Here is a 24,690-nt window from a genome sequence, read left to right on the forward strand (position 1 = left end):
TTATAAGCATACAATGATAGAAAGAGAAAAATGAATTCCAGAAGTCCATTTGTGAAAATTTCCTTTTTTTCAAAGGAAAAGGAAATTTAACAACATCAAAGGCAGAATATCCATTTTGGAGTTCTATCATTTGTTTATGGAGGACTGGTCTGTAATTTACAAATGAAACATTGCTCATTAGATTTAGAAGGTGTAGTCCCAGTATGAAGAATCAAAAATCTATAGTGTTTCCCATTTACTTCTTGCTGGAAAAGGACATTATGGGTAGAATCTCAAAAGCACCAGTAAATTTATTAAAAAATGAGTTAATATAGTTAGTCTGAGTTTCCTTTTAAACTACTGAGTTCAACAATGTACCTGTATTCTATAACATGAGGGGAGAAAATCCCTGGCTGCTCCTTTTATTTGAGGAAACACTGAGTTCTCCCAGTCATAGGTAAATTACTGAGGGGATTCCCTGTGAAGCTTTGTGGAATATTTCCAGAATTAGAGAAGCTGGCTCATAATTCAGAGGAGAGAAATCATCATAGCTTTAACTACTCTGTGCTGAATGGGAAAAAAAATTGGCCAAGTTCACATTTTTGGCACCCACAAAAATGAGTATTCCTTTGAATTGTGCCTTCATCTGACTTGGTATAATTAACTACCATGGGAAACAATATAATTTAAGGGTTACTTCTAAGAGAATGGCGAGGCTTGGTGTTGACTTTTAAAGCTTGGGTTGAAACAGACAATTTTAAAAAGTAAAATAAATATCTAAATCAACAGAAGTAAAAATAAAATAATTTGACCAGAAAAGAATTTGCAATATTAGGCATGTATATGAAATAGGTTTTGTGATAGTCTGGGGATTTCATTTCCAGTATGAACTACATAAATGGCTAAATATAATTTTGCTAAAATATTACTTCATTGGGCCAGTAGTAAGATATCATTTTGGCTTTTGTATATTGGCTGGCTGTCATTTTCTTCTTTCACATGAAAAAAAATAAAATTTCTTTCATATGGAATTGAATAGAACAGAGTATCATGCTACTCCTTGCTATTTATTAAGATATATTTCTGATAAGATGCCTAAGCAGAAAGTTAGAATAACTCAGGGAAACTAAAGGTTACTTCTTGCATTCACTGTCTGAGCCATATTACTTTACATTTTGGAATTCTGTTATGAAGCTTTCTTTTTTTCAAGGACAAGATGTCTGAATTTTGAATGATACTTTAGGTTTCTTTTTAGTGGGTATTGAATAAGTGTGAAAAAATGTCAATATTTTTATTTGTATTAACACTCTAAGGTCAGAGCAAACATTTAGTAATTTGAGAGAAAATATGCCACTTAGATTCTGGAATGTTTACAAAGAACATAGCAGAACATACTTGGATTTAAAATGATCATCATTTCCATTTATAAATAATATTGATAGTATATTAATTATTTAAGCTAAAATTTTGATAACTCCAGATGTTGGTATTAAAAAAAATCATTGTTTTGAGTCTTTCTTCTACTTTTCATGTGTGAATCAGGGAAAGATTTCAACTGTGACCCAAAATAAGATATTAAGTATTGGCCTTGGCTGGTTGGCTCAGTGGTAGAGCCTCAGCCCAGTGTGTGGATGTCCTGGGTTCGATTCCTGGTCAGGGCACACAGGAGAAGTGACCATCTTCTTCTCCTCCCTTCCCCCTCTCCTTTCTCTCTGTCTCTCTTTTCCTCTCTCGCAGCCAAGGCTCCATTGGAGCAAAGTTGGCCCGCGTGCTGAGGATGGCTCCATGGCCTCCACCTCAGACCCTAGAATGGCTCCTGTTGCAATGGAGCAACAGATCAGATGGGCAGAGAATCACCCAGTAGTGGGCATGCGAGGTGGATCCTGGTCGAGTGCATGCAGGAGTCTGTCTCTCTGCCTCCCTGCTTCTCACTTCAGAGAAAAAAAGATATTAAGTATTCTAATTGTGCAAAAGATCGTGTGCAATTCTTTTCCTACATTGAATAATAGAACACAAATTCTTCTTAAAAGCTATCTTCCTCAGCTAAAATACATTGTTAAATTTAAATTAGTCTACACTTGTGTAATAAACTTGTGCTAGATAAAGGGGTAATATTGCCTATAACTTTTTGAAGTGTAGAAACCAAAATCTGAGAAAATATAATATTTTCTTTATTCTTTCCCACATGGCAATTTTTCTATTAATAATATGTATAAAGTTAATGCAGATTAGTTTTATCTATAATATATTTTAAATCTTAAATGCTTTGCTGTTTCTATAGTCTTTGAATATTTATTTATGTTAAAGAAATTACCTCTTTGTATGGAAATTTGAATTTTTTCCTCATATTTCAACTTTTCTGTGTGACCAGTCAATTGTTTGGTTTTAGTCAGAAGAGCTCACTCAATGACACCCAATGTGCTACTGGATTATTTTTAGCCCAGTCTGACTATACGGTTTAAGCACCAAGAATCTGACAAAATGGACTAGTGAAGTCTCGAAGACAGTTTTGATATAAAAAAATATTAAAGATTAAATGTAAGGTCAGGCTAGAACCTTTAAGTCAATATAGGAAATAAATTTAGAAACTTTTTGGTTTGCCCATAACCAATTATAATGCAATTGATCTTAACAAATATGACTCAGCAATATGTTAATCTAGAGACTGGCAATTTACCAAAATCATGGCTACAATTATTTAACCTAATATCCCTTGGCCAGACCAAAATAAAACAATAGTATAATTTAATAAAGAAATAAATAGCGGCCCTGGCCAGTTGGCTCAGTGGTAGAGCGTCAGCCTGGCGTGTAGAGGTCACGGGTTCGATTCCCGGCCAGGGCACACAGGAGAAGCGTCCATCTGCTTCTCCACCCCTCCCCCTCTCCTTCCTCTCTGTCTCTCTCTTCCCCTCCTGCAGCCGAGGCTCCATTGGAGCAAAGATGACCCGGGCGCTGGGGATGGCTCCTTGGCCTCCGCCCCAGGCGCTAGAGTGGCTCTGGTCGCGACAGAGCGACCCCTGGAAGGGCAGAGCATTGCCCCCTGGTGGGCAGAGCGTCGCCCCCTGGTGGGCGTGCCGGGTGGATCCCGGTCGGGCGCATGCGGGAGTCTGTCTGACTGTCGTTCCCCGTTTCCAGCTTCAGAAAAATACAAAAAATAAATAAATAAATAAATAAATAAAATAAAATAAATAGCTTAATTTGAAGCAGCATAAAAAAAAAACAGGTAACACTGAAAAATGATCAGCATTAGCTCTGGAATCTATGACACTTACAACAAAACCTCATCATAAAAAGTCTAAAACTTGTCCTAAAAAAATTCTTCTAAAAGTAATCAAATTATTTAGCAATAGAATTGCAGTTGTTTTGAAAGTATCTCCCCCCCCCACCTATGTATTCAAATAACAAGCTGCTATTCTTTTTCATTTCTCAGGAATGTTATTTATTTCATTTATTTTACATATTTCATTTTACAGAGAATATTTTAAAGATATATTTTCTTAGAAAATCAGAATTAGTAGCTGGATAAATAATGTTACTGAAGCAAAGTTCATGTGTTTGATGTGTCAAAAGGCCAAAACTCAAAATGTCCTAGTTTGGAGCAAGGAAAGCTTTATTGATTGAGAAGGCACTAACCAAGAAGATGGGAGACTTGGTGGTGCCTCAAATCCATCTCAAGAAAGGACAGGCTTCCTTTATGAAAAGGGGAGGGGAAGTGGAGGGGCAAGACGTGACTGACAACAGCAGCCATCTGGGCTGCAGTAGGGGTCTGAGGAAGATTTTGAAGCTTCTCTGTTCTTAGTCTGTTGGTTCTAGTCGATGTGAGTCTGATCGTGAAGTTCCTGCAAATCTTTAACAATCATTATTTTCGTACATACTTCCCTTATCTCATTACCAGAGTCATGTTCTGGTAAAGAGCTGTTTTTTTTTTGTTTTGTTTTGTTTTTTTTTATAAGTTTTATTTATTTATTTATTTTACAGAGACAGAGAGAGAGTCAGAGAGAGGGATAGACAGGGACAGACAGACAGGAACGGAGAGAGATGAGAAGCATCAATCATCAGTTTCTCGTTGCGCGTTGCGACTTCTTAGTTGTTCATTGATTGCTTTCTCACATGTGCCTTGACCATGGGCCTTCAGCAGACCGAGTAACCCCCTGCTGGGGCCAGCGACCTTGGGTCCAAGCTGGTGAACTCTTTGCTCAAGCCAGATGAGCCAGCGCTCAAGCTGGCGACCTCGGGGGTCTCGAACCTGGGTCCTTCCGCATCCCAGTCCGACGCTCTATCCACTGCGCCACCACCTGGTCAGGCAAAGAGCTGTTTTTGTAAAACTCAAGATGCAAGCAGAATTCTTCTAATGACTAGCATGTCTATATGCAAGACCAAGCAGAGACTATTAGTTTGAATGCCATGGAAACAAAGCAGGCTAGAACAAGATGGAGTAAGAGGGACCAAGGATTTCACTGTTACAATTATAACATTGTTAATTAAAGTATGGGAACTGGAAGGACAAGTATTCAAAATCCATTTAAATGTATGCATTCTGGTGTAGTTCATTAAAAACAATTTCAAAACCATGTGTGTATGTGCACACACATGTGTGATATATACAGGGTCAACTTTCCCACATTAGGGATGCATGTCTATTCATAGAAGTATAGGTCATACATGTATAACGTAAATTTTCAGTAACCCAAAGTCAAGTTGACTTTTCTTAGTGGAAGGATTGAAAGATGGAGGCTTACCATGGTGAAAAATAATCTTAGAGGATTTGTGGAAGCAGTGTAAATGACTATTAATCATCTGAATCATCTACATATGGAGAGTTGTTTATTATTTAGACCTGCACAGTGGATAATAAATAGTACAGTACCATTTTTTTTTTTTTTTACCATGTGGGACCTTGAGTTCCTTGGCCAATCAGATGTGATGAATAAAGGAGCAATGCTCTCTTCCACCTACTGCCCCTCAGAAAGGAGTCATTTTTGTTCCACATTGAATTGACATTATGTGTGATTGCCATCCTCACTCTCTCATTACCTTACTTATTATAATTGTATCAATAAATAGATGCATATATGTAAAACCCTTTATGTGGGAAGGGGCTTGGCATGAAGATAATTGTAAAGTATTTAGTTGTTCTGAAAAAAACTACTTTTGAGCATATGTTATGAGTTATGTTGAGAGAGTGATAAAAATTTAGGCAATTGTACTGGAATATTCAGTGGCACCTTTGAGAAAGCTATGAGAGATCTTGGAAATAAGAATATAAGCTCTCTTCCCCATCATACCATTATTCTTACTATCCCAATGTTACTGTTTGCAACAGCCAGCACATAGTAAATAGAAAACCATTTGCATTTTTTAAGAAAACTATTTTTTGTTGTTTAGTGCAAGGATAAGTTCTTTTACCAGTCACTGCTCTAAGCAGTACCCATGAGAAAGCTGTACGATAATGGAAAGCTATTAAATGAACAAGCGGCAGGAACAGGAAGAAAAAAGGGAACCTCTCCATGCAGTGAGGGAGATGGGATCCTTCAATGAGAGTGAAATTCATGATACACAGAGTATGGCCCAGCTGTTTGGGAACATTAAAAATCCCTTCACTTAAGCTGTTGAAAGCTAGAAAAAAGACCAAATGTTTTCCATCTCAAAACACGTTTTACTTAGCTGTGTTTTGAAAGCTGTTATCTAAACATTAAAATTTTTAAAAAGGCCAGTATATTTTAACATGATTTCTTCCTTGGGTGCAAATCAGCAGTTATAATTTAATTTAGGAAGGAGACTGAAAAAGGTAGAAGGAATAAGCACATTTTATTCTCCTACCTTCTTGTTTATCTTTCCAAAGTACTTGAAGGACATAAAACAGGGGAATTAAAAAGTCACCAGCGTACAGTTTTGTTAACTTATCTTGTGAACATTAAACATTATGCTTCAAATTTCGTATGGTACATAAAGTGTTTTGCTTTGCAAGATTGTGTATACCGCACTTCAAAAAAGCCAGTAGGATGGCTTACCAAAGTAATGGGGGTGTAACAGCAGATCTTTAGATCTCTTGTATTTAGCATGACAACTTTGGGTTCTTTAGGTGCTTTAAACATGATATCTAAAACCACATATTTTTTTTCCTAGTGATGAAAAAAATAGACTAATTACAAACTGTTCATATGCTGTAGATGGCTTAACCATCCAGTACAAGTGCAATATTTTGATTGTAGTATATCTCCTTTTGTGATGGAAATTAACCAGTTTTACAACTTCATTTTTAAATGTATTTTCATGTTATTTCCCCTTAGAATGAACACTCACTGAGCACAGTCACATTTTGGAAATGTGTTGTCTAATGGTGCAATAACCAATGCGTGTTGATAAACAGTTTTAGGAGGTGAAATTTTAGATGCTTTTCAATTACATGCATCCATGTGTCTTCACTGCAATCTTTGAGAACTCTCATTAATCAGTTTCAAAAGATTTTTTGAAAGAGAGGAACTGATTCCCACTTTAAGAGTTACTTTTATAAACCAATTTATTTCCTGTCAAAATTTATGTTGCCTGTGGTGTAGACAAAACTTTTGTCAGGAAACTTTGACAGGAATTTGGCTTAGACAAGGAATATGACATGGGGTCAGTGCCTTGCACCCAAGATACATATCACAAGTGGGTTTTGATGATGAAAGCACAAGGAAGTTTCAAACAGTGTAAATAATCAGATAAGGAAGCAGATAGTAAGGGAAGACATGCTAGATTTAGGAGGAAACCACCACAAGTAACCCAAATGACTTTCTTTGGGCTATGAGACATAATTATGATTTAATGACATAATGTTAAAAACCAGATTTCATTGTATTTATTAGCAGCTTTATTATGAGAGATTATAGTTGTGGGCAGAAAAATAACAGGTTGCCTTGTCTTTCATTTTTATCTTTATGTTTTATATAAATCTGAGGGAGAATGTAAGATGTGATTAGCGATGCTCCTCCGGCACTTGTGAGAATTCAGGAGGCGGGATTTACTTCTAGGAAGTGCTTCTCTTCTTTATGGTTGAGCGCTGCATTTCTCTTCCATGTCCCCGTGCCCCACACACTGTAATTAAAATACACTAATCAATGAGAAAGTAATTGAAAGAGTGGGATGATGCCACAACCGAGCATTGGTACAGGTTTGTTCTCACTCTGATTAGGACTGAGCTTTGGGAATATCACGTTGCTTCTGTGGCCTGTGTTTTCACATTCTCAGAATGACTGCATTAATTACTGTTTTGTGGTATAAATTCATTGATGTCTCAGGAGTCTAAATTGGCCTTGAAAATATCTTATCGGGTACATCTTTTACTTATCTAATATTGATTGTTAAACTGAGGTTACCATTCCATAGGGTACCTGTCAATCAGTGGTTAGCTTGTAGCGACCATGACCACCAACCGTTAGTGAGTTTTTAAATGAAATGATGCATAATCACTTACCATAGAGTAGGCACTTAATAAATGATTACATCATGATTATTTCATTTTATCATCTTCTCATTATCTCTTGCTTCTGTTACTTAAACAGCTTGCTAATTGGTCATTGGGGATCCACTTCCTCAACCCCAGTTCACTTGCCACATTGTTGCCAGTGGTGTTTTTAAAGATGGGAATTTGACAAAGCCAATCAAATGTGTCATATAATGGAGTACTGCTCTCTTCCTCTACTCGCTGAACAGCCTTAGCACCTAGCAGATGGGCCATTCTGGTTTCTTTCCAGAACAAATGAGTAAAGGAGTAAAATTAAAAAGATTGACTAATGTTAGAAATAAAATAAATAAAATAAGATGTACTTACTTAAAAAAAAAGCCAATGGATATCTTTTGCCTCCATTTTCAATCTAAATCAAATAATTGTTAAAAAGTTAAGTCCATGAGTTGATTTTCAAGTGGACCCAGAAAACAGCAATGGGGTATATGCACTCAGACATTAATTATGCTTATGATTTAAATGTGCTTTGTGATTTTTGTTATTATTATTGAAAAGGAGTTGACTATAACATAGACTATGTCTTTGGTATAAAGAAATAGGAAAACCTATTATCTGAAATAAAATATTTCTAGTTTGCTTACAAAGTATTATGCCTAGATATGTTCATTTATTACTTTATTATTCTCAGATTAAAAAAAGAATTACTCCAGAAGTTTCATGAGCTCATTTACTGCTTTTAGATTTTACCAGAACAGTTATTTTCCAATGATCCTTTCATTTGTGCTGACAGATTCACCCAGCATAGCATATACATCTGCTTATTATATTAGAGTCCATCAGGAAAATTAATCTCTTTGTTTAGAACACATGAATGTACATATACTGAGGCTACTACAATATTTTTTTGAAACATACGGGTATGATTTTATACACATAAGGAATATAGGATGCTGAGTTTCATCGAAGTGATTAAACATATATTGAAAATACACTTAGCCTCACTCTATAGTAAGCTCCCCAGGAATATTCTTTTCCACTTTTTCCTAGCCTTTGAATGACCATGTCTCACCTCTTCCATAAAGCTTCTCCTACCATGCCAGGCTTTATGCATCTCTCTCCTGTCTGAATCTCTGCAGCACTTATTACTGGAACCACATAATTTAGTACTTAATGATGTAACAGACTTGTACTATTTGCTATTCTTTCAAGTAGCTTAGTCTTGTCTCTTTAAATAGAGTGCATAGGCATTAACAGCAGGGACAATGGTTTATATTAATTTTTTATTCCCTCTGACTTCTAAACCTTATCTTGTAGCATATTTAGTTTGGTCATTTTCAACCTGTGAATCAAGAGACAAGGCATTATAGAGGGTGGTGTGGGACTAGGGAGATAGCTCAGTTATTCTGAAACCCAGGAGTCCATGTAAATTTGTGTATGTGTACATATATTTACATATGGCTGTATGTATGCATCAAGAAATTAGAACTTCAAGTTGGATACAACTTGTCTGATTTGTAGCATGTCTGTCATATAGTGTCACATTTTAAAAAGTGAAAAATATGTATAGTATAGCACTCTATTTTGGTAAAAACAAAGCATATATATCTATATATAATACATTTATGTGTTGATATAAATATATATGATATATTGCATACATATATATTTATTTTGCATGAGCAAAGAATACTAACCAGGAAAAACCACACTGGGCTAAATATTATCTCAGACCAGTGAAATACTTCTGCATTGTGTTGTTTAGATGGTTAAACAAGCATGCATTGCTTTTGTAATTTGAAAGACTTCAAAGCAAAGGAAATATCAAAGTGAAGTGGAGGAATGAATAAAATTACCAAATTCTTTAAGGTAAGAAAGCAAAGTGAAACCCTAAATACAAACCTAGCCTCTTCGCCTCGCTAGATGCAGAGCAAGTGGGGTCGCAGAACAGGGTTAGCTAAGAATCGAAACTTCTGTCTTCCAGCCCCAACTGGCACTGAGATCTTGGGCAAGTTCTCCAATGTCTGCATCTCTTTTTTTCATTTTTATCGTGGTGATAATATCACTTGTCATCCCCTCTCATAGATTTTTTTCATTAGTGACTTAATTAACTAATTTAAATGGAAACCCCATTGAAAAGGATTATGTGTTATCCCTACTATGCTGTCTGTCACATCTGATCTAGTTTGGCTGGTACTTACGCAAACCGGCAATCTCTCTGGGAGCCTGCAGAAGTGACAACCATGTAGTCACTTTTATCAGAAGTGGCTGCAGCTCCCAGTAGAGATATTGCTAACACAGGCAAGAAGCAAGATCCCAGTCCATGGCAGAGGTGGGTGGGTGGAGGAGAAACAGAGATGGCTAATATTATTTTTAGTTGATGCATTGTATTGCCTTTCTTCTAAATTTGGTCTTAAAATGGGGAACTCCCAATAAACAGTTTAGCAGGGCATTTCTATGTTCCAAGATCAACATTTTAGTCATTTTATAAACAATAACAAAAATTAGTCTAAATTTATAAAGCAACCTAACCCTAATTTGTCACATACACCGAAACCAATTGAGACTATGTGATGGTTCTGAAAACCAGATACAAATCTTTCTGAAATCTTGGTGTCATAATACCACCACTCTGAAACTCACTACCTTTTTTTTAAGTCTTCAATCCAATATAGTCTCAATTCCAACAGGCTCTGAAAAGCTTTCCATAATTTGCTCTTTTAAGTTTTATTCACTAATGCTTCTCAACTTTATGGCTCCTAGAATGTCCTAATGAGTCCATAGAACCAGAGACAAGTATTTAGATAAGAGTGTGAAAACACCTTTTTCAGCTACAGCAGGGTATGAGCCAGCTGGGAGGTGCAGTGGAGTCAGGGAGTGAGGTTAGTGTGCGGGGCCAGGGTACTCTCCTTCAGGATCCTGAATTCCCTGGCAGCCAGAGGAGGCCAGGAGACTTATCTCCATATCCACCCAAGGGCCTTGGCTGGTGTATTGGGTACCTATTGCTACATAACAAATTACCCCAATATTAGTGACAAAAAGCAATGATAAAATTTTTTTATTGTCCTCTATTTCTATGGTTTAGGAATTCAGGAGCTAGCTGGGCAGTTCTGGACCAGGGTCTCATGAGGTGGCAGTTAAGATGGTAACGACTGTCATGTAAAGATCGAACTGGTGCTAGAGTGTCCACTTTCAGTAGATGCCTGTTCAAATGTCTGGTCCCACCTGACAGAACAAACTGATACACTCAAAATGGAAGGATTTTCACTGAGGTCCTTTGGATTTATACCAACCTCTTACTGTGTGTGTCTTTGTATCTTTTCCTTGAATGTTTCATCTTCCAATTTTTATCTCACATTTTGAAGAAATGTAGCTTTTACTAGCGTATTTCACATATTGTTTAAAATGTATTTAAAGCTTACTTCCAATAGAATTATAAAGATTTCAAGTCTCCTCATGTGCTTTCTTCCCAGAACTCCTTTCTTAGTAAACATTTCTCTCCACTGAGATTGGGGTCCCTAACGTAGTTGTCACTGTCACTTACTTGGGTTCCTCCCTGGCTTTATATGTTTCCATTTCTGTTTCTCAGAAACAAACTGCTGCTTCAGTGACCAGAAAATGCATTAGGAGAAAAAAAAATTTGTTTCTCTTCTAACATAATGATGCCTATGGAAAAAAACCAAACAAACCATAGAAGGCATTTATAGATGCCAACAACTATTTTATGGGGTCAAAACTCCATTTAATAATAGTTTATGTTTTTTAGGTGCTGATTATGTGTTAGCATTGAGCTAAGTGTTGGGCACAGATTATTTTATGTAAGCCTCTCAATAGCCCTTATGAGACACTATCATTATCCTCATTTACAGATGAGGAAACTGAGGTGATAAGCACCATATTTCCCATGTATAAGACAATCCCATATATAAGACGCACCTTAAGTTTGGGACCTGAAATTTGAAAAGAAAATGTATTACATAAAGTTATTGAATTCAAGTTTTATTCATCATAAAATTCATAAAAATTCATACAACTCCTCATCACTGTCAAAACTCCCATCCATTAGCTGGTCCTCATCTGTGTCTGATGACGAATCACTGTCTTCATATATTGCCTCATCCTCAGTTCCATGTATGGCATTTGAAATGGCACAACCACTGTATAAGTCGTACCCAGTTCTTAGACCCAAATTTTTCAAAAAAGGGGCATCTTATACATGGAAAAACATGGTAACTTGGCACATTTCTCTCGCTGAGCACAAGGTGAACCTAGAATTTAAAACTAGGTTGTGACTCCTCCAGGTCTGTCTTAATCACTGTATTATTTTCCTCCTTATGATTCTCTATTATGTACCAGGGATTGTACTAAGTGCTTTATATACATTATCTCCATTGTTTAACCCTAATAACTTCCTATAATATAGGTGTTATTACCACCATTTTAAAGATATTGAAAGAAAGGTTCAAGGAGTTTAGGCAACTCTCTCAATATCACAAAACTAGAAGCAGACTCCATTCACCGGGGGCTCTAATATCAGAGGTATACTGGTTAGCAGGACACTAACTTGGGGATGAGACTGATTGCTCAGGAGCCCAAGTTATTTCATATTTTCTGAGAGGAAAACTGTGGTCTATTGAGCCCTGGGAAGAAGATCTTCTTACTTCATTATGGCAGCTTCCCACATTCAGCCTATTACCATCCCTGCTAATGGCTGTAAGAGACAGGTCATTTGTGAAAACAGACTGTTGTCAGCACATCCGAGGTGTGGGTGATTTGGCAACTGGGCCAGGTGAATCATGAGCCAGTGGGATCACCTGGACCACATGAAATAAAATTATTGGGATCAGGGAAGAATTAGGAAAGCAATGTTGGCTTTACCTTCCACAAATACTATAGATAGAGGATTCATTCATTTATTTGTCTTAATTATTATCTTTTTTACTGCTCTGGAATATGTTTCCAAACCTCAACTGAATTCAATTAATTTACATTTTACTGTGGGTTTAGATTCTGCAGTAAGCAAGTAATTGAAAACCAAGGATAATTAAAATTTTCCTTATTCAATCTTTAAACCATCAGTGTTGGAATGGATCACCTTGGCTTTGGTTGGGCATCAGAGGAAGTGGTGTGTTTGCATTCAGGGACTGGTTGGTATGAAAAATACATATCTCTAAACCTAAGAGTCATACTAAACACAACAAGATATCGTACTCATAATTCAAAAGGCATCTGAACACTGACTCCTGTGCAGGAAACAGATGATTCATATCTCCATCTCGTGTTTTCTGCGTAAAGGATTGTTGTATCTTTCTCTCTTTCTCTCCTTCTTCTTTCTCTCTGTTCAAAACAGTTAAACATTAGTGATTTGAATGTGTGTATATTACGACTCCAATTGCTTTCTAAGGTTAAAATCTAGCAAAATATATTTTATTTTAATGCCTTTCTTGAAATATTCCAACATTGATTATTACTGTATTAATACATGTACAGGGAATGATAATCATTTTTATTATGATCATTTCTGCAAAGACAACAAAACCCCCCACAAAATTAATACAAACAAGTTACATAGCTGAAGTATATAGTGAATCATTTAGATTTGATTCATTGAACTTTTTTTTTTGAGGATGTGTGGACTTTGCTAGCTCTCATAAAAGTGGAAGTGGGGAGGAGGAATGTAAAATTGTGCAAGACAATGTAAAAAAGACATAAAAGCATAAGTTTAAAATTTGTAGTCCTATCAGTCTTAATTTTGACTTTCTCCATCTCACAACTAGGTTCCATGGTATATTTGTGACTTGGTAGTCCAGATCATCTGAAGAGAGAAACTATGGATGAATCAGGGTGCATGCTTTTCTTTTCACTCTAAGTATTTCCATTCAAACCCCTTCTGGCAGTCTTCTTTCTACTTGTAGAACACTGCAAGCATTAGCAAGCTTGAATTTGTTTTCCAGCCAAGAACTACATACCAAAACCACAAATATCTATGAGAATCTGAGTCTTGGAGATTGATCAGTACTTAATTCTGGAACTTATAGACAAGCTGTATTAATATTTTATTTGAAGCTGAAGAATTGACTTTCCCAAATTTATAGAAAGATATTTTTAAAGGCACAGCTGAAATCAATGTCCATGTTTCCACAACACTACTGAGATTTTATTGGTACTTGAACTACTATTGGAATATTTTGACATTTTACCCTTCAATATCTATCAAAAGATGTAACACCCTTTAAATGGATTGTAAGACTAACATATTTTTCTGGTTTTACAGAGATTTTATTATTTATTTTTACAGCATCTTGCTATAGTCATTGAAATAATAAAACAAAATTTTAGAATTTCCAACACAGGGAAAGGATAACTGTTTTACTAAACCTTTGATAAGAACTTAATATATTGATCATTTCTTCATAATTCTGTAACAAAGACATCATAACCAGCACTCACTGTCAGACCTTTGGAGTGGAGCAGTAATTCTGGGGCCAGACTACCTTACCATCCCTCCCAGCCCACTTCATTTAGCATATGCCTATTTAGTTAGAATCAAGGACTTTCAATAGATCACATATTAATCACAGGCATTAGTGCTCTGTACAGAAGAGATTGTGTGGTTGTTCCTATGAAATATATTGTTCCTCAGGATGATGAGTTAATTCATCTGGAACAATGTTAGTTCATCAAGATTTGTGGTTTATCTACAGATCAAACACCTATAATTTGGTATGCCATCTGATTTAAGGTCCACTTAGTTTAGCTGTCAGACAGCCATTGGCAGGCACAACACATGAACCCAATATCCAAAACTAGAGAAAAGGCAGATTCTTAAACTTTTAATTCAGGCATTTTTAGGCTGAGACTAACTTGCTTCTTTTCTTTCATCTGGGGAAATAAGTATCTAGATAATGCCCGAACTTATTAAGAAAAGCCTGAATAACATAAAAGATTGTGTGTAAATATGCCCATGGTAAAATCTGTGTTTTAGAAAGGCTTGTAATGGAAGAAGGTAGGAGGAGTGGGTTGATAATGAAATGAGATTGTACATATTCCTTTGGAAAGTTTTCATACCATACACTCAAGTACAATTGCAATAGTTCACAGGCCAAAAATCAACTGGCTAGAGTTTACTGATAACCTACTTTGTGAGCTTGATAGACCTTTCAAATTGAATGACAAGTTAAGACTTTATTTTTATATTTGTTTGTCTATTACTCTTTGGTAACTAACATTTTTGATCAAGAGTTGAAAACAATCAATTGATTCAGAAACTATATAAGGAAATGATTATATGCTTTGCTGAAACAGATGCAAAGAAATATGAAGCTTTATTTCCAAAATTGTTCCCTCAAGTGTTTCAGTAGAAAGGGAAAGGTACTTCTAGACAAGTTTACCTATCTGTAGCCTGATGCCCCATTAAACACACCAAATAGCTTTCTATACCAAAGGACTTTTTAGACTTTCAGAGTTTAGAGCATTTACATTTGTGTTCATTGCGCAGCTCCAAGAGGGAGCCATCTTTACCTCCCTTGACCACAGAACACATTTTCAAGGAATACCTAGTAACAATTCACTGACTGGAAAAGACTGGTGTGAAGGGTGTTTCTTGCCATCTAAAAGCTTATAGACAGATCGGCAGAAAACAGAAATATCTCAAATGACCCTAAACATCAGAATTGACTAGCAAGTGATTTTAATAGTGAGTCTTGTAGGAATTTCAAAGAAGGGAGCCTGTCAAGCTGTGTATCAGCCTGATAAACAGAACTGTTACTTCACCTTCTTGATCTCTGATTCATCTTCTGGATGCTGTGAAGAGCAGAGATAAGAAAAGCGAAGGACCTGCATGAAGGCCCAGAGCTTCTGCCCACATCCCCAGGTGTTAACTAGAGCTAAAATTTGTATGGAGGGAAGAATCAGTAAATGTGCTGGGAAAGATAAAGTTGCAGTCAAATTATAGGGGAGACTTCATTTTGGATTAGGGGTTTTATTTTCTAGCAGATTAGTGTATTTTTAAATTTTGTTTTGTACTTTTTTTTGTCTTTAGGTAAAGCAAAACATTTTTATAACTTTTATTCTAGGAAGATTAATTTTTGGTGGAAAGATTACACAAAATTCAGACTAAACATGACAAGGGCCTCCATTAGGCCAGTGCCAGTGAAGGTGAAGGCCTAGAAATATATGAACAGATAGACCAAGGCAATAAGTGTTTACTGAGGATAAGAAAAGGGAGGCACCTTGCCTGACCAGGTGGTGGCGCAGTGGATAGAGCATTGGACTGGGACATGGAAAACCCTGGTTCAAAACCCTGAGGTTGCCAGCTTGAGCATGGGCTCACCAGCTTGAGCACAGGGTCGCTGGCTTGAGCAAGGGGTCACTCACTCTGCTGTAGCCCCCTGGTCAAGGCACATATGAGAAAGCAATCAATGAACAACTAAGGAGCCACAACAAAGAATTGATGCTTCTCATCTCTCTCCCTTCCTGTCTGTCTGTCCCTATCTGTCCCTCTCTCTGACTCTGTCTCTCTCTGTTGGGAAACAAAAAGGAGGCATCTAGAATGTTGTCCTGGATTGGCAGCAGGTAAAAGGCAGATAGGTGGTACAGAAACAGAAACCTGGGGGGGGGGGGTAGGGCAGGGGAACAAGAGGTGCCACTACTTCTGGGAAGCTGCAGTGACAGAAATGTCTATTGTTAAATTCCCTGAAAGAGGACGATTAGTGCACCATCGATTTCCAAGAGTAAACAGGGTTAAATAGCCCATTTTCCTGGGATATTAAATATAATAATTCCTCATACACTTAATCATAATTAATTTACCCTTTCAAGGCAAGTTCAGAGGTAATTTAGCCTGTTATGAAAAGATGCTACTGAAGATGTCTGTGAATAAAACTTGATTCCATCCTCAAGAATATTACCATGTTGTTAAGGAAGCAAGAGCATTCCAGAAATAACTGTAAGCTAAGGTAGAACTGACCATATTCCAGGGAAGAAGCAAAGATGATTTGAGGTGAAGTATAAAAAGGTCAAACCTGGTTGGTAGGAATCAGAGGGCACAAAAATGGGGAACCTGAAGGACAGATAAGATTTTGTCCAAGATAATCGAGGCAAAATGAATTATAGGTCAAGGCACAAAAATGATTATAATTATAATAGTAACACCAATAATAATAGCTCTTTTTTTATTGACCATATGCTATATGCCATGCATGATTCTAAGTGATTTACACACATTGCCTCATTTAATTAAAAAAGATAGAATGAGTTATACAACTGGGACCTATTGGAGAATTTTGAACAGGGGAGTGACTAACATCTATGCTTGCGAAGATTAAGTATACAGCAGAAACTGGAGAGAGGATGAGTGGTTGTCAGCAGGTCTGTTAGGAAGTCATTATAATCATCCAGATGAGAGGCAAGAAGCATCTAAGCTAGGCATCCAAACTAGGTGAGAATGAACACCAAGGAAGAGCCTGGCACATTTTTCTAAACAAACATTGAATACACGATATTTCTGGAATTATTTAGGCTCTCGGCAATAGGAGCAAACAAGACCCAACCTTGCCATCTTGGCACTTAAAGCCCACCAGAGAATATCATAGAGAATAAATTTCTTGGTTTTGGTAGCAAATATTATCCTGAAACTAGTCTCTACATGTGGCCTCTTACCCCAGTTCTTAGGCCTCTTGGATCTCAGTGGTATTTCACCTCTGTCTCAGAACTCTCCCTCTTACTGATTGGCAGAAAACACAGTGTGTGGGACAGAACAAACTCAGCTGCAAGCCAGACAGAGACTGACATCTTCGAGGGTAGCACAGCTTGAGAGAAAAAAAACATTTTTCTTAAAATTCTTCTCTTCCATAGGTCAGGGTAAGAATTAGTGCAATTGGCATTGGAATGGAAGAAAGAGGATAGAAAAATACGTATACTTTGCCATTCTTCAAAGTATCTGAAAGACCAGACTATCTTCCTTAGTGTGCGTATATGTAAGTCTGTTCTAATTACACAAACATTAATACTGTGAAACGTACAGTATTTTGACCTGTTCCCATGAACTCAGAACAGTTCACACTCATAGTACACTCCTATTGGGCTGAAATTATGAAAGTTTCATGGAAGCTAATTCAAAGGTTAAGCAACTTATCCAAAGGCACACAGCTAAGAGTGGAGACAGGAATAGAGAAAGGTCTTCCAACTAACTTTCTTCACAAGACTATGAGTCTAAATTAGCACTTTTAAATGGTGTTACTACAGCCTCTGAGAAAAAGCTGCCCTAGAGTTGTTGCTAAATGTGCTAAGTGCTGTCTTGAAAGACTGAATTATTTAAAATTAATATACAAAATTAATTCCTTACATAGTTGAGGTTAATTTCAAAAGCATTTCATACTTTAATTCTTTGATCAAAAGTTAGGAAGAATTATGGATTTAGGTTTTTGAGGCTAATTGTAATCATTATCTAAGTTATCTTTTACAAAATAAAAAGATAATAGTAATTTTTGCCCAGTGATCTAAAAATGTTTATTGTTTAAACAATCAGCTTGATAGGTTATGTGTTTTTTGTGAATATTTGTTTCTCAGTTTTTGTGAATATTTATTTGCTCATTATTTTTTTTCTTTAATATATCTTTTGATATACACACACCAGAGCTATTAACATCTGTTTTGGGTGATAAGAAAGAGAAAAATAGTGGTATTTTGTCTCTTTTTACTACCAAAATCTTATTATATTTTGTTAAAAAATTTTTTATCACAGTATTTCCATTTAAGGTTGTTATCCATTTCTTCTTCTTGTGCTTTAGCCACAAAATAACCACTCAGTGTAGTAGCTTAGGACTGAAATACATCAAAATAGCCCAACAAAAATTTTTAAATATGGCAGCCTTAATTGGAGTTTAGGAAATAAATCTTTGAGTATAATAATTTATTCACTAGAGCTGTTGTCTCAGCAATGTATTTCATCTTAGTTTCCAAAGAGCTGTTAGTCATTACTAAATATTTTTAAAGTTGAAGCAAAAATTTTTTTCCCTTTCCTTTTGACCAAATATACTATAAAAAAGACTCAACTGTTAAGAAAGTCACCTGCATTTTTAAAAAAGATCAGATAGGTGAATATGCTTGTGTAGTTAATTAATAAAAAGGAAAGTAGGTAATGGTTCACTGGGGACACTTTTTTTTAATCACAGTATCTATTATGAGGGATCCCATGCTGTAATAACGGGGTGCTAATTCAGAACGCACACAGTGCCGTCCTACAAAGACATCAAGATTTGTAAGAAATCAACCCTCCAGCAGTCCTGGCAAGCCAGACTGACCCCAGCAAATGAAAATAATCAAAAGTAATTAGAAGCGTGCTGGACTACTCCTTGGAGAGCGGAGCAGGAGAGTAAACATGCCTGAATCCTCGAGCCACTGCAAAGGCCCATGTCTGAGCTGTTAGGTGCCCTGACCTTGTCCACATAAAGATGTGATTTATGAAGTGCAGGGCCCAGCAGCAGGGCTTCTGTCTTCTCCTGGAGAACCAAATTACTGAGGTGGAGATTAACATGCTTTCAATTGGGCCCATATCCAGTCCAAGGGAAATTTTTTATTTATATATTTTTTACCTTTAATTTCCTCTTTTCTTTTTTAAACAGCCTCCACCCACCCACCCCCACTAAAAAAAAAAAAAAGACAAAGTCCATCAAGAGAGACCTGAAATATCTCCCTGAGCAGTGGTGATGTTTAGAAAGGTGACTATACATTCAAAGCCCTTTTTGTTTGTAAACTCTTACTGTGCTGGACCATCTTCTCTGGGTGGACCCACTCAGCATCACAGAATTCACCGTCGAGTTTAGGGAGCTAGGCTATGACATACTCCCCTGATTAAAGCATATAAATTAAAATTAAGCAAAATATTACCTTTGAATCCATGGCTTTCTGATCTAGTTTCTCTTTCCTAAACATTATGCCTCATTATAAGGTTTATTCCTTAAGTATAAAAACCTGGGAGAGGAAACTGTAGGTGGTCAAGAATTGAAGAGATAGAAAGTGGACAAAGTTTCTGTTTTGGGAAAAATATTTATATGAGAATCTTCTTGAGTCCTAAAGATGTACTTATATTTTTTTCTTAGGTTAGGTAAGATTTTTAAAAATCCTATTCTGATGTGGAAAAGGAAGCATTGATTTTCTTTTTAAATGTACATCAATATCTATACATGAAGCTAATTTAATTAGCAAGCAGTTATTGTTTAGCCAAATATCAATTTCTCAGATTGTTTCATGGTTCTTGATATGAACTGTATAAAATAGGATTTAACAGGATCTCCACGAATGAAAAACTGCACTTGAGAAATGTAGAAATGCACTTGTATGTTCTTGAAGCTGCAGAAAAAACTGTGTTAAAACAAAAATGTCTGGCTTGGAGTTCAGTGCATGCTCAGCCACCTCGAGAAACCCAAAGCTGCTGAATTAAGGGAACTCTACTTAGGCTGAGGTTATAAAGTGCTTTCCTCTATAAACCAAAAACATAATGTAAGGGTGAATGGGAACATACTTTATTAACTTTATGGTATTGAAAACTCCCAGCAAGTTGTCTTGTTTTTAAATATTGTCCTCTGCAGAGTGTTACAAGGCTGTTTGTCCACAGGAAGCCTATTAAAAAGTGGACAGTGCAGTCATTTCATCTGGCTTTGGCTGGACTGCTTTTCTTTCCTTTAATGATGTGCTGGAATGTACCATGCCCATAGGGTCTCCATTAGAGAACTTTTACTTCTGGGACAACCATGAAGTTTAAGGCTTAAAAGAGGCATCAGCTTACAGTCTTGTGGGAATCACTTGAATACTGGAGCACTAACTTCTTACTGCTTTAACTAATATATTGACTTATTTTAAATAAACAGTTACACAATGAAGGCAGAGCCAGTGACCTTATTGGAAATCTTTGAGCCTTTTAAAGATTCTACAGTCCACTCAGATGAGGGAGGAAGGAAGGGGCCTGAGGAGGGTTTATGCCCTTTTCAAACCAGGAAGAAAACACATTAACCTCTCCCACCCTGGCCCTGCCATAAGCCAAAGGGGTATATTTAAAGCTCCAGAAAATTTATCAATTTACACTCAAACCTCATGTTTCCCAATTCCTTTTCCCTGGTAAACAACAATTAACAAAACAGGGCAGAAAAAAAACAATCATTCCTCCTGGAAAAATGTTTTAAAAGTATGATTTTCTTTTTAAACATTGCTGATGAATCACACTATTTTCTGCCTTCCCAAAGCTATACATTTGTTGTCGTGTGTTCTCCCATTCCATCCCCTTAATATTTAGATCATCTGTCTTGATGCATGTTGTAAATTAAAGCTGGTTTGAGATGATAGTAAAACCATTATTTTAATAGCCCATTTCAAGGGCAGTGCTAAGAACTGCAGAACATGCATGTTACTGACCACTGCTTAGCAGACATTGGTTTTTGCAGATTAATTTGTAACTGGGAACTATTGTAAATAGATCTCACCAGAAATCCCAAGGAATAAAGGGAATTGGTGGTGGTATTTGGCTTCCACCAATTTATTATTTTAGAAATCTCCTGATGGAAAGCAAGTTAACCCAAGAGGAAAACAAGCCGCCTGCAAAAGCCTTTTCTCCAGCCCTGTTTCCTCTTCTGTTTCACTTCAGACCCGCGATGTCGACCAGGGTCTTCTCCTAAAGGGTTAAGTATTTAAATAGCAAGAGGCTCTTTTCAGGAGAAACAGGGCCCTTCTAGCTACTTTGGGGTTTCAGGATCCTATTTTTAAATTTCAAGTTGTATTGTCAAAAAAAAAAGTGGATTTTGTCTTTACATAAAGTTATTATATAATCAAAGGAGAGAGAGGGAGAGACAGAGAAAGAGAGAGAGGGAGGAAAAAGTGATTGAGATTTACTGGTCGCCCAGTCCTTCTGATGATTTCCTTTAGTCTTTCTCACAAATTATTCAGTAGAGAACAAGACTGAGGATGATATTAATAAAACAATGATGGGGATAACCCCTCCCCCACCCTATCACTCTCTTCCAAGATCTCAGAGAGAAAGTGTTGAAGCTTTTGGCTCTTTTGGAGAAGAGAATTTCATATACGGAGCAAATAGCCTTAGCTCAGTGCCCCGTCTGCGGGTCGGGGCTGCAGGATGCACTTATCCTAGCTGGAGGCTCGGAAAGAAACGGGATCGCCAGCAAGGCGGAGGGCAAAGCCCGGCTGCGCCCGGCGGGCTGCAGCGTGTTCACCTGGGTGGCTGCAGCCACGGGTGCCGCGCCTTAATTCGGGGCGCAATGCCATCTACCGGCCTCGTGCCGCACCTGCAAGTACCAAGACCTTAAAAGTCGCCCCGCCTCCCCCACCCGAACCCAGTATAAGGGAAAAAACTCCGAAGCCCTTTCCACGAAATCCTAATTTAGCCAGGACCCGCCACTGATTCCACACGACCTTTTGTTTACCTACCGACGTTTCCTCCTTTTCAGAGCAGCTTTGTAAAGGGCAAGGAGGTGGGAGTCAAGGGGCTGGGAAGGAGAATTGGGGCGCTGAGCTCTCAGACCCCCTGATCAGGCCGTACTGTCTGAAGCAATCGGTTCCCCAGATTACTTGTATTTAATACACAATGCATCATAAAACAAATCCCTCATCCTGACAGGAAGAAAATAGAACAGCTCATAGCTCGAGCCGGTCCAATTTATGGCTAAATTAAAAAGGGGGGGGGGGGCTCTGACAATGGGCAAGTTGAGGAAGGGCAGGAAATCAATGGCAGCAAACCGGGGGCTCTTAAAGGTTCTCAAGCGCTGGACTCTATGGGAATATCTGACCGGGTTTTAGGTTATTTACAAAGGATTTTTCCTGTCTTACCTACCACTGCTGTACGATTTTCCCTCAAACAATGGCCATTATTTGAAATAACAGTTCAATGTCACGGATAACAGGCCACTGAAATGAATTAGTCACCACTTGTCATTTTCTCTTCCTCACATCCCTCCCCTTTGTTATTATTTTTGTTTTAAAATCAGCATTTTGGGAAAATATACATCTACTAGATCTACATGTCTATTTGCACGAGGAGAAACCAAAAAGGGGACCTGTCCCGTTTGCAGATAAAGTTTAACTTAAGCGTGCTTTCCGCCCTCTCTCCCCCCACCCCTCCCCCGCAAGCGTCCCTCTACTCGTTTACTTTGCTTAACTTTCCATTGTTGAGCTGAGAAGTTGGATTTTGTCCATTTGTTTTTATGAATGGAGATTTGTGATAAAAAAGCGTTATTTCTATTTCACCGACAGGTTTTACTAAATGTTCCAATGTTGGCTAAAGTCAATCCATAGAGCTTTTTATTTTGCCACACATTCTCTGTATTCATTCGTCCAATGTTTCTAAAATGTGTTGATAAAAATTGACTATATCTAATAGAAAGTTATTAATTACCATATAGCACTGATCACCAAAAGCAGCATTTATAATCTTAAAAGTTTAAAAATAATGAGTTGTCAAACTGCTTAATTTCATTTTTCTGCTTTCATGGTGTTTTAATTAGTGTATCAAAGAACATGGCAAAAATTCACCAAACAATTGTCCGTCTCTCTAAGCCCATACATAATACGTTATTTGGGTAGATTCTATGCAAATAATATTTCAGATTTTTAAATTCCTCCTTCTAAGAAAAATATGATTTGAGAAATAGCATGCTCTTCTGCTAACTTATGATAATGGAGGAAACAAATGAGTACGAATTTCAACATAAAAAGATGCTTAGGAAACTGAAAATGTACATGCCAACTTTTTATTCTTAGGCTGCTGTTTTCTGAGAATTTCTAAACTAATTATGTTTAAATGAGATAGCGTCTCTTTACCTGAAACATCTTTGCCCCTCCAGCGCCCCACCCCCAGTTTCGGTGCAAACACCCTCACACCCCCAAAAGCACTCCTCCACCCCATCGCTCCCATCTCCCATCCCCCCAACACACACACACACACACACACACACACACACACACACACACACACACTTACACTTGTGCTTTCAGGGCATTGAAACAGAGGATATTTCCCTGGGGAAAGAAATCCTGCCTGGCGAGATCTCCCCATTGGTTGTTTACCCAGAGAAATCTACATGTTTAAGGGGAATGGTGCATCCATAATCAGTCTGTCCCTATAGGACTTATAGGTCTTGGCGACCTTTTAGTGACCTCTCCCGCCAGCGGAGGCTGCTGTCACTTTAAAAATGTACTGAAAGAGGAGCCCGTCTGGCTTCCGATCGCTCTAGGCGGCAGAAGATAGCTCCTTTTCTCCCTCGCCCCGGGTTCTTTCTGGATGGCCGAGCAGATCCTCTTTAAAGAGACAGTTCATGAAACAGAAACCCGGCAGCTGAGCCTGGAGTTGCGAAAGGGGACGATCCCGTGAGGATCTAGGACCGGGGAAGGCGCTGCGGAGGATCTGAAAGGGGGCTAGAGCTCCCCTCGCCTCCCCAGGCCCCCCACCTTTTCAAACTCTCCTCCTCCTGCCTGTTCCCCCTCACCCCCCTTTGGAACTAGGAGAGAAAAGTGGAAGAAGTTTTAGTGGGTTTCAGATAACTTTCATTACACATCGGGCTGATAAGAGCAAGAGAAAGTGAGAAAAGAGGGAGGGGATGTGAGCCAGAAGGAATAGCTCCGAGCTCTTTTAGAAAGGTGGGAAAAAGCCCAAACACCCAAAACCCGGGTCACTCAGACGAGAGGAGACTGCTTTTCTGGTTTTAAAAATACACTGTTGGCGGACAATAAATCTGAAACGCGTGGTCCTGGCGAGCAGATCCTAGAGACGGACAAAGTTATCAGAAACCCATTCGGAAATCGAGCGAGACGCGAGGCGTTTTTCGTTTTCTTTCTTTCTTTCTTTATTTTATTTTTTAAAAACCCCAAACTCTCGAAATGTGGCTCGGGATCGTTTGAAAGGATTGTCGTGCAGGAAAGCTGGGGGCTGCTGATTATTTTATTTTGTTTTAATTCTTCCGTGATTGCTTTTATTGCTGAGTTGAGGCCATAGAAATCTTAAGGTAAGAGAACTCAATTAAAAAAAAAAAAGAAAGAAATCCTGGCGATGTGCAGTTTGTAACTTCGGACAGTTTCCTGCCTTGGCACCCCTTCTCCGGGGCGCCCCCCGCCCCCAGCCTTCTTCCCTCCTCGGCCGCAGCCTCGCGGAACCCTGCTGCTTATCTGCAGCGCCGGCCGCAGAGTTCCTTGTTCCTCCTGCGGAGCTGGGCGGTCTGGACGCGGCTCCGTCTCCCGGGTGGGTCGTCCGGCCTTCGGTGGGTCTC

At 38.0% G+C, this 24,690-nt stretch overlaps 1 protein-coding gene across 13 annotated transcripts in view; it reads left to right on the plus strand.

Annotated features, from left to right (window-relative positions):
* MECOM (MDS1 and EVI1 complex locus) overlaps positions 1 to 24,690 on the plus strand; it is a 701,730-nt gene that overhangs the window by 614,614 nt on the left and 62,426 nt on the right. The window contains exon 1 of one of the 13 annotated variants that reach the window (XM_066241050.1): positions 23,682 to 24,429. The exons of 10 other annotated variants lie outside the window; for them this stretch is intronic. The gene's annotated coding sequence lies outside the window, so the exon portion shown is untranslated. Of the gene's footprint in view, positions 1 to 23,681; positions 24,430 to 24,489; positions 24,682 to 24,690 lie in introns of those variants that run through there. 2 more of the 13 variants (XM_066241054.1, XM_066241055.1) reach the window with 2 other exon arrangements.

This window comes from Saccopteryx bilineata, chromosome 8 (assembly GCF_036850765.1).
Source record: "Saccopteryx bilineata isolate mSacBil1 chromosome 8, mSacBil1_pri_phased_curated, whole genome shotgun sequence".
Classification (NCBI taxonomy): Eukaryota; Metazoa; Chordata; class Mammalia; order Chiroptera; family Emballonuridae; genus Saccopteryx; species Saccopteryx bilineata.